Below are 10066 nucleotides of genomic sequence, written 5' to 3' on the forward strand. Positions count from 1 at the left end.
AACGCCATATTTATATCCATTTGCTCAAGATTTAGATCATGAGAAGCCACAAGGCTTAAGACAAGCCTAATTGAGTTCAATTTTACAACAGGAGAAAATGTTTCATTGAAGTCAATACCTTTCTTTTGAGAAAACCCTTTTACCACTAGCCTAGACTTGTACCTTTTCTTCCCACCTTCTTCTTCCTTCAGCTTCACCTGTTTCTTTTGTTTGTTTTCTTTCCAAGTAATCTCTGTACATATTTTGTTCGTTGAAAACTACATCCCTACTTCTAAACATTTTACCATCTTCAGGATTCCATAGGCGATACCCAAAGTCACCTTCTCCATAGTCAATAAAGAAACACTTTTTGGACTTCGCAGCTAGCTTTGATCTTAGGCTTGTATCTATGTGCATGAAAGCCTCACACCTAAACACTTTGAGAAATGAATAATTCACCGGTTTACCTATCCATGCCCCCTTTGGAACTCCCCTATCCAATACCGTTGTTTGAGGGTGACCGGTTGATCAAATACACAGATGTACTTACTGCTTCCACCCAAAGCTCAAGTGGTAAGCCTGCATGTAGCCGGATACTTCATGCTCGCTCCATGATTATCATGTTCATCCTTTCCAAAATCCCATTTTGTTGAGGTGTCTTTGGGGTTGTCTTTTGCCTCCGAATGCCATTGCTAGCAAAAAAGCTTTCAAAATCTTGGCTCCCATTGGACTCACTCTATATACAAAACGGGATGCCACCTGCGAGCGGACAACTTTGATATTTGTAGCCTATTTTTCTCTAATTACGTTCTTAATATGCTATAATTACATTCTAATTATGCTCTACTTAAATTCTAAGCAGTTTAACCTCTCTCAAAAGCCCAAAACAAAAAAACCCAAATTATGCTCTAATTACATTATTAAAAATTTAACCTCTCTCTAAAGCCCACAATTGAAAAATAGACAACTCTAATTATGTTCTAATTAGGTCCTAATCCATTCCACTTCTCTCTAAACCTCAAAAAAAACTCTAAAACAAAAACAAAAAAGAGAAAAAAAAGATTTGTGTTTATGAATAGTTGTAATGGGTAGAGGGCGACGACGTAGGAATACGACTAGAGGATAATGTTGTAGGATGTTGGGTAGGGGGCGATGTTGTAAGAGGATGAGTATAGGGTGAGATATTAGCGTGGGAAAGGGAGGACAAGTACGTGGTGAGATGATAGAGTGCTGAAAGGAGAATAAAAGAGTGAGAAAGGGGAGAAGTAATATCTTACTTAATATATATATAAACTAAAAATTTATTAAAATTTTATACCTATCATGAACACACCCTATGGCCTAAGGGCCATACAATATCTAGTAACGGACTCTAGCAAGGCACCTTAAGAAAAGGCCCACAAGGGCACTAAAGGGAGCATGTATAGGTAGCATGGCCAAAGAGCGCCAAATGAAAAAGGGCTCTTGAGCCAAGGATCTCATTACAATACAAGACAATCTATGGCCCTTGAGCTTGTACATTGGCACCCTATTGTTAAACCCAAAATAGTTTTAGAATTTTAGTTCATATCAGAAAACAGGTTATTCCTCCCCGGTAGTTGTAACATTTTGGACGTGTAGAATGAAGAAGAAGAAGAGGATTGAAGCCTTGTGCAATGTCAAATTCCTATTTTCCTATGTATTTAGTTTTCAGATCGGATTCAGTCACGTGACAGATTCCTGATTCCTGTGTATGTATTGAACGTTGTTTGTTAAGGGATTTTGTGAATGAATCTTGTGTAAGAGGTTTCTTATTGTCTCTCGGGGGGGTTGGGATGAGAGGCAATAACACTTGGAGATCCTATGTTGTGGTTTCATGCCTTGAGCATGATTAGGAGCGAGCCTAGAAGGGGCACATGCAAGTTATGATGGTAGAGCCATGATGATAAAGTGGAAGGAGCACAAAGGATGGTTGAAATAAGAGTTTCAGGATTCTAAAATGGTTTCGTGCAGTTTCAGTTGTTTACAGGTTCCTGACAATTTCTATACAGATTCAATGCAGTTTCATGCAATTTCTGTGCAGGCAGTTTCTGTACAATCAATTGCAGTTTTCTATTGCAGTCAGTTATAATTTTTGAAAGTATGAAGGTTATGTAGTATACAACTTTATGCAATCTTATGAAGGTTACCTCACTATGCCGTTATTATTGTTCTCTATGCTTTGGTATTTATTTATGGTGGCAAAGAAGAAAAAGAAGAAGAAGAAGTGCTCTCTTTGTCAAAAACATGGGCACTATGCAAAGCGATGTCCTTACATATGTATGCCTTGTCCAAAAGAGGAGATTTGTGTCAAGAAAGTTGTGTAGGGAGTTGTATCGTATTTTAAAATGTTTTCAAGATGCATCATGTCATCAGGACATGTGTGATGCTCAAGAGGATTTAGATTGGTTTTGTGATGTTCTTGATGATGCACAAAAGTGGCATAATAGTCAAGTCGGTAAGAAGAGGAAGTCATGCTCTACGGCTCAATGAATATCAAGGTTGTAAGATGCATGTGAATGTATTTCAAAGCAGTATGAAAATGAGCTTAATGATTATCTCAGTGATGATGATTCTCAATGGTGTTTTCAACAACCTGTGACTGTTTCCAACATAAAACATCCTCAAGTTGTTAATTTTCAGTTACCAACAGCTTTTTAGGCACCTGGAGTTTCAAAACCTAAATTTTCAAAGCCTGAATTTGATTTTTCAGCACCTAAAGTTTTTCAACCTGATTTTGATGTTCTTACTGAATATGGGATCAAAGTTGTAGATATACAGATTACTGAAGAGAAGAAATTGGTTGAAGAAGGTGATATTGTTCAAAGCAAGGGAGATGAAGTTCAAAAGATGATAGAGGAATATGGAGGAAGTCAGGGGCAACTCAAGAGCCAAGAGAGCCAAGAGGATTGCCAATCATCCCCAAACCTCACATCAAAGAGACTCACCTCTTTGCAGGAAGAGAATGAAAGTTACCCGAAAGAAGAATTGGTGATTGAGAAGAAGGGAATGCAAGTGGGGGTGAGCCAGAGAGAATCCGCTAATATCCCATACAAACCCATATACCAACATTGGACATCAATCTTGAAGAGGTTGAAATTCAGGGAGACATCAAATTACAGTGTAATGGAGTGAAAGATATGAAGATAGATGAAGGCATAAGGTGTGTTGATGATGAGGATGATGTGATGAATCAGTGTTTGATGTATCTTGATGAGGAGTATCTTGCAAGTGACACTTAGGAAGATGTTTGTGTTGATGGAGAATTAGTTTTTGGAATCTTGAGATTGAAAACCAATTTCCAAGAGTGGATATGAGTTATGCAAGTTATGAAGACAAGGATCTTGAATTTCAGGTCCCTGAATTGCAAGTTTTGATATCGAAGGTCCTTGATTTATTGAGTTCCACAATGCAGGTCCCTGATCCTGAGATTATTGATATTCAAGGAAGTTATGTACCTAAATTTGTTGCAAAGTCTTGTTATTTCTCAAGCGGAGATAATCCATAGTCTTTCATTGGATTTGGAGAATGAGAGGTGTTCAAATATGGTTGCGACAAATGAAGAAATTTTCAAAATCAGTCAACTTCAAGAAGAGAAGGCATCATTGATGGTGGAGATTTCTCAGGTTCTAGCTGAATTTGACTTGCATATTGTTGGTATACTTCGAATGCCCACCTCGATCGACGACGATCGAAAGACAACACGGAAAATGGCTGTCTGGTAGCCGATTGTCTGTGGTCTTTGGCCGGTGGCCGGATCTTGTCTGGTGGCTGAGTTCTAGGAGGATTTGTCTACCCAAAAGCAGCTATAAATGGGCGCATGGGAGAGTCCTACTTGGACTTGGCTATCTAAGGGTGGCTGCACACGAGCGTTTAGAGGCTCCCTTACATCTATATAAGGAGGCCTTCTCATGATTAATTCAGTAGAATGGTGTCTACTTGACGCACACAACACATCCTTGTGTAAGGATTGTTAGTCCCTTGTATTCCTATTTTCTCTAGTTGTCTAAATTGCCATCTAAGCTCTACCTTGAGAGTGCATGGGTGGATGACGCCATCACTTTGTAATAGTGTGCTAATTCAAAGTTTTTGATTTTCCACTAATCTACTTTGCATTGTATCTCTCTCTACTCTCCTTGCTACTAGATCCTTATTGTATTCCGCATTTCTTACATGTTATCAGAGCACTAGGTGCTCGTAGCTAAGAAAGTACATTAAGTACTTTTATTACTTTGCAAAATCAAATATGTTTTTTTCTTCAAGTGCTATTGTCGGTGCTACTCCATTTCGCATTTGTCCACCAGCATTCACCGAAGGAAAGCTTGACGACACCAACTAAACATTGTGGAAATTTAAAATATCCACAATTTTGGATTTATGAATTGTTGGATACAGTGTTGGGGCCAAATGGTGCAGACCTGGAGCCAATTGCAACAAATGATCTGAAAAATCCAAGCATTGTATTCCCTCAGATGCTACTCTGCTACGTGCCTTGAAAAGAAGGAAAGCAGATGCATTATGCACCATTTTCATGTGTATAAGTGATTCTATCCTCACTTTGGTTCAGCATACCACTAAAGCACATGAAGCTTGGAACATTTGGCTCACCAATATGAGGCACACAATCACACTAGAATTCAAAATTTGGAAAAATCAGCTTGCTAGTGAGAAACTTGTTGATGGAGAGAAAGTGGAGGCCTTTATCAAGCAGATTAAGGACCTCCAAGATCAATTAGTTGTCTTTAGTGTGGCTATTTCTCCGGAAGATTTAGCTCGGCGCTGCATTCGCATACTTTTGGTGAGATATGATGGTCTCCTTATGGCACTCAACACTCAGGTTCGTCCAACCCCTCTTATGTTTGAAGAACTGAGTGCGATGTTGCTTGAAGAGGAGCTGCAACTCAGGAGTAGGGATGGTGGAGGTGATGCTACCTTCACAGCCAATGCAAAAGGCAAGGGGACTACATCAAATGCTTCTAAGAAGAAGCCCAAGAAGAGGAAATTTTCAGGTAGCTCTTTTTACTGTGACAAGAAGGGTCATGCTATTAAAGACTGTAGAAAGAAGAAAGCAGAAGAGAAGAATGGCACCATGAAAGCTTCTTGGAAGGAAAGAGAATCCGCCAACAATGCTGAAACATACCTTGAACTATGGGCCGTCATAGAAGAGGTATACTCATCAACACAAACTCTACTTGTTGATGGTTCTTGGAGTCTAGATAGTGGTGCATCCCGACATATGACTAGTAAGAAAGATTGGTATCGTTTCTGGAAGCCTCTACAGGAACCCATAAGTGTAATTGTTGGGAATAATGCCAAATGTCCAGCCGAAGGGTTTGGAACAATTTCTTTTTTAGCAGCTACAAGTGAAACTAAAGAGCTCTCTAATGTGTTGAACATGCCTCAATTCAAGAAGAATTTGTTGTCCATTGCTGCAACAATCATTGATCGTGATCTTGAAGTCTGTTCAAGAAAGATGGACCAAAAATCTTGGATTTTAAAGGCAACACAGTGGGAAAGGGCATACGGCACAACAACCTCTACAAACTTTCTGCACTTATTGTCACTACAAAAAAAGTACAACTCAACTATGGCATGAGAGATTTGGTCACTCAAGCATTGTTGTGCTAAAAGAGATTCAAAAATCTGGGATGGTGGACACATGCCTCAAATCTCAGATATGAATGAATTTTGTGAAGCTTGCATGATGGGCAAGCAACAAAGAAAGGCATTTCCACAAGAGAGTAGTAATCGAGCTCAGTCTCCTCTAGAGTTAATAAAGGTAGATCTCTGTGGAAAAATCTACATCCACTTTGGGTGGATCTTTCTACTTTTTGCTGCTAGTTGATGACTTTAATAGAAAGATGTGGGTGTATTTTATTCATGAGAAGTCTGAAGATTTTGGAAAGTTTAAAATGTGGCAAAAGCTTGTAGAAAATGAAACAGGAAAGAAGGTGAAGAAGCTTCGCACAAATCGAGGAGGAGAATTTATCTCAAATGAACTCAACAATTGCTGCAACGAGCATGGCATAAAATGACACCTTACTAAAACTTACACACCATCACAACAAAATGGAGTTGAGGAGCGTCACAATCGGAGGGTGGTAGAAATGGCAAGGTGTATGCTCAAAGCCAAGGATATGCCAGATTCCTTTTGTGCCGAAGCAGTAAGTACAGTATTGTACATTCTCAATTGAAGCTACACAAAGAGTCTAAGGCTTATAGACTCTATGATCCAGAGGCAAAGAAAATACTCACCAGTCAAGATGTGGTATTTGAAGAAGGGCCACATACGGTGGAGAAACCAGGTTCATCCACTTTCTCATCAAATGAAGAAATAACTCACCATGTGCCATACCTATAATGGAAATGGCCTATGAACTTAGAGAATAGCGGAATTAAGAGAATTGGATGAGCAACTTTGAGAGCATAGATGGTGGACTTAATTGGTAGTAGCAACTTAATAATAACACTAAATTAACTAGGCATGAGCAATACCTTTGCAAGAGAGAGAGAGAGAGAGAGAGAGAGAGAGAGAGAGATTTTAGAGAATATGACAACAGTTGAGGACCGGATTTATGTGGAGCCGGTCCCCCCGGTCCCCCCTCCAAAAGGCATTTGTATTATAGATTCTCTCATTAAGAGAGACTTGGTACAATACAATCTTTGTGTTCCTTGAAACCTCTTTGGCAGTATGGAGATGGAAGCTTCATACACCAAGATTTTGCATAATATCAACAATCAATCTTAGCTTGAAAATAGTCAAGAACTCGTGAACATCATTAGTCTTTGTGTTCCCTAAATCATTTGAGTGCATGAAGATGTATACTTTTATGCATCAACTTGTGCCTAAAGCAACAATTAATCTACCTTGCAATACAATTAATCTACTTGCATTAAGGAACTAATCTACTTGCAATAAGCATAACATGCACTTTGTGGAAAGCATTAACTATCCCAAGCCTCAGTCCCAAGACCTCAAACACCTTCGAAGGTGGAGAGAGCTAGCAGGGAATGAGGGTACGGAAGAGGAAGAAGAAGTATTCCATAGGAGAAAGAAATAATTCCTCACTTATCATCACTCTTCTTGCTTAGCATACATAATAGCATAGTAATGAAGATGGAGAAGATGGAAAGCTTAAGCATTGAAGCATAGCTCTTGGTTGGATTTGTATTCCATAGCCAAGAGTGTTGGTGTAGGCTCTCAACTTCTCAAGGAGCTTGGAGAAGGAGATGGAGCTCTTGCACCTTGCCTAGCACACAATGAGAGTGTTTGTGAGTGTGTGTGGGTGAGTATACCCCCTAAGCAACCCCCTAGCTTGCTTGGGCCGACCCCCTCTTGTAGCTCATGCTTGAATCTCATTGGACCCCTCCAGGCCTAGCCAATCATAAGCAAGAGGCATTACAAGCAGCAAGGGTAGCCTTGAGACAAGTATCCCCCTTTCCCCTTTGAGAGAGAGGACTTGATAAATGCAAAATCAATTAATTAAATCCCCTAAATTATCATTGGACCCCTTGGGTGGCCAACCAATAGGCTTTAGGCACACCATGAGGGCAACATGAGGAGGAACTTGACAAGTGTCCCTTTTGCTTTCTTTGTACCATGCATGCCTTGTGCGAGTGTGTGGGTGTTCTCTCTCATCCCCCCTCATGTAGGGCTCGCCCCCTCCTTGTAGGGATTGAATCTTTGACTTTTTGACACCTCAACCCCTCATGCATAGGCCCAGTTCCCACCACAAGCTTGGCCCTTAAGCACTTTAAGCTTGGGCTGGGTTCTCACCTCAAGTGCAACCCTAACATCTCAAGCATGTCAAGCACCTCAAGCATCTCAAGCACCTTATTCATCAAGCATGACAAAAAGCAGGAAAAGCACCTCGAGCTGGGTCGGGTTCCCGCGCCTCAAGCTCAGCCCTAGCTTATTACCTAAGGTCAAAGGACTTTTACACACATTATTGGAGGTCTTCAATGAAGCTAACCCTAAGGTCTTATGCTCCATTGGTTAGCCTTGCTCTTTGATAGACCATCTCTCATTTGGGCTCCTTTACCATTGGCCCCGTGTTGAGATAGATCTATAAGCACATTTCTATATCTTAACCCTTGTTCCCATTTATTCTCCCACATTAAGTGATCATTTTAATATGAGAAAATCATTTGGGTTGGTTAGATATTAGTTTTTATGACATTACCTCTCTCTTGAAATCATAGTCGTCCTCGACTATGAGGTAGAGATGGTAAAGTCTCACCCGTTAGTCCATTAGTCTTAGCGGGTAGAGGATCCATTTTTACCCTTACGACATCATTCCAGAGTGGATGACTAATCCACTTGGTGCTTGAGAGACATTGTCTGCCGCAAGCATGTCTGCTCTTTTTAGTCCATATCATACTTCCAAAGTAGAGTTACAAGTTCTACTTGGTGTTTGGGAGGCGTAGTCACCACAAACATGATCCTAAGTATGCATACTTCTTAAAATTTGTGCACGAAACATAAAAAGAGAGTCTTGTAAGACAGAAACATGAATCATTTAAAATGCATTTCTTTTACATTTGCTTACTCTTCTGTGTCATTGTAAGCATCATTAACAAGGTTCATATTATCCTTAAGCTATGTTCTTTGCATGTATTTAGCATCTTTGAAAGGATAATTCTTAATTTAAATAAGATATTGTCAGTAATCTTACCATTTCTTAATACCTTGCGTTTGTGTCGAAGGATGAACTTGGGTTGGATCTCGTTTGCTTCATCCTCGATCTTCGGTGGGTCTTCATTTATATCCTCTATTGGTGAATCTCCTTAATAAGGCTCGAATAGGCTCTCATGAAAAATGATATATATGAGCCAGTACTTGGGCAACTTTAATTGTTTAGTAAGAACCAAAGAAAGATTTATTTTTCTTTAAAGGATAAGGCTCTTTTATGCCTAATGGAAGGAGCCTTTTTTGCCTAGCTAAAAGATGGATATAGCCTGTTTAATCTTCTAAAAAGATTCATTTTGATCTCGGCTATACTCCTTTTCAATGAAGATCTTCCCAGGTACCTTAAGCTACAAGGGACGTTTGGATCTTCCGTCTTTATCCTCCAAAGGTATTTTTCCCCTTAGAAGTATGTTCATGTTATTAGAGACATACTGTTGTTAGGGTAAGTACTTCTCCCATTTTGAGCATTGATCTCCCTCGAATCACAAGCTTTTAGTAGATCAAGGATCATTAGTTTTGTGATTTTCCTTTTGGCCATCCGTTGGAATAGTAGGCCAACATAAGAGGGTTACTCTAGTTCTGATAGAGACTCTATCAGAAATTAGTGGTCATGGTAGGATTTCTATCCGACACAATTAGATGTTGGCAAGCCATGGTCCTTCTATCATACTTCATCTTTTGGTATACCATACATTTTGAAACATACTCTTGTATGTTCTTGTTTCTTGGTAAGCCAATACAAGTATGCTTTTATTCCTGAAAGAATAAATTCGAATTCCTCTTTGCCCCGCATATGGGAGGAGCATGGGAAGTGAGGAAGATATAGCCTATTGATATGGAAGATAACCATCCTCTAATGTGAGTGGTTCTTTTTCTTCCATTTGTAAAGGTTATTATTATATCCCTAAAGCCTGGGTTAGAAGTATATTTAACTATCATAAAACATAGTTCATTGTAAGTTGCTATTGATACCCTATCTACCCTTGGCCATCGGGAAAGTGCATCGGGTACATGATTGTGCTTGCCAGCAATGTGAGCAATGTAAAATTTAAATTGCATAAAGAAATTTGCCCACCTCATTTGATTGTCGAAGAGCTTGGTTTGTATCATGGATGGAGTCCGCAAGAAGTACTTCCATGTGTCAACGGCATGTAAAACAGTTCGTAGTTCCTTTTGTATATGTCCAGCATTGGCTCATTGGATTTGAGTCTTTGAATCTTGTATTCTATGGTATTCCCTTCTTGAAGCAAATTTTTGCTTGAAGGCATGCATCCAGGCATTACATTGGACCTCAAATAGCTTTGAGAGATCCCGTAGTGTAAGCATAAGTTGAGAGATAAGTTTCTCTTTGAATGTTTCAAAAGTATTTTTCTCTCTTTG

This window comes from Adiantum capillus-veneris, chromosome 16, assembly GCF_014529385.1.
Source record: "Adiantum capillus-veneris isolate H3 chromosome 16, ASM1452938v2, whole genome shotgun sequence".
Lineage (NCBI taxonomy): Eukaryota > Viridiplantae > Streptophyta > Polypodiopsida > Polypodiales > Pteridaceae > Adiantum > Adiantum capillus-veneris.